Raw genomic sequence first — 1234 nt, 5'->3', positions numbered from 1 at the left:
TGAAAAGGACCATTTTTGCTTCCATATTGAATAACTCGGTGAAAAAAAATCGCACAATGCTGATCGAGCACGCAAATTAAAGGTAAAGATTCACCCTTTCGAACGCTGCAAGTTGCTTTGGATGCAATTTTTATTGCACTCCATGGAACTTCGCAAACTTAGTATAAAATTTTTAGATTTGATGCATCTCTATTTGGGATAAACTTCCGAAAACGACCCACCTCCGATTTCAATGAAACTTTGTTAAAAGCTTTAATTTGGGCTAAAATAAAAGCCCTTAAAAGGATTTTCAGCGATTCCTATGAAAAAGCCATTTTTTAAGATCAAATAATGAAAATGTAATAGATAAATATTTCAATCAGGAGATCACCTTCATTAGCCTTGACTTTGACATATACTATTAAAGTCATGGCCCTAAGTGATCTTCAAAAGGTTTTAGCCATTATTTTAAGTTATCAACAAAAAATGTTTTATAAATAAAACACAATTTTTGTCGTATATTATATCACGCCACGCGTGCAAAGTCAAAAACTTATGTGAAAAAATACTCGTACAATTATAGATCTTGGTTTGCAACAATAATTAAATATATACACATATGTTATATATCTATGAAATCTTCGCCTTAATGGATGAGTCTACAATATACTAAAAATAATAGATACCGAAAAGATTAGACAGACCCCTACGCAAAATTGTAAACCCGTCTTAGAATCTCGCTTTATTTCTATTTTTTATTGCCTCCACTCCCCTCAGACTCTCCCTCAGTTATCCTTTCATGTTTTAATCCCTAATTAATCAAATATATAATTACAATATCTATATTCATCTAGTAAATCAGTATAACAATATATAACTTTATTTAAACATTTTTTGTATTAAACTTTGTTTGCGCAGAAAATTCATTTAAGGATATTCATTTGACATCATTCCGAGTATTTCTGCCAAAAATCATAACAATTAAGCGTGGGTCGTTTTCGAAAGTTCAGCCCAAATTTTTAGAGGAAATGAAACTCCATGGGGTAATCGAGGAGTCTAATAGCCCGTGGGTCTCTCCAACGGTCATGGTTAAAAAGAAAGATGGCACCATTCGATTTTGTGTAGATTATCGGAAATTAAATGCGGTGACAAAAAAAGATTCTTATCCTCTCCCTAGAATAGATGATATTCTGAATCTGTTGTCGGGAAATACTTGGTTTACTACCATAGATTTGAAAAGTGGCTACTGGCAAGT

This window comes from Wasmannia auropunctata, unplaced genomic scaffold, assembly GCF_000956235.1.
Source record: "Wasmannia auropunctata unplaced genomic scaffold, wasmannia.A_1.0 LD336106.1, whole genome shotgun sequence".
NCBI lineage: Eukaryota > Metazoa > Arthropoda > Insecta > Hymenoptera > Formicidae > Wasmannia > Wasmannia auropunctata.
This window is presented reverse-complemented; position numbering follows the sequence as displayed.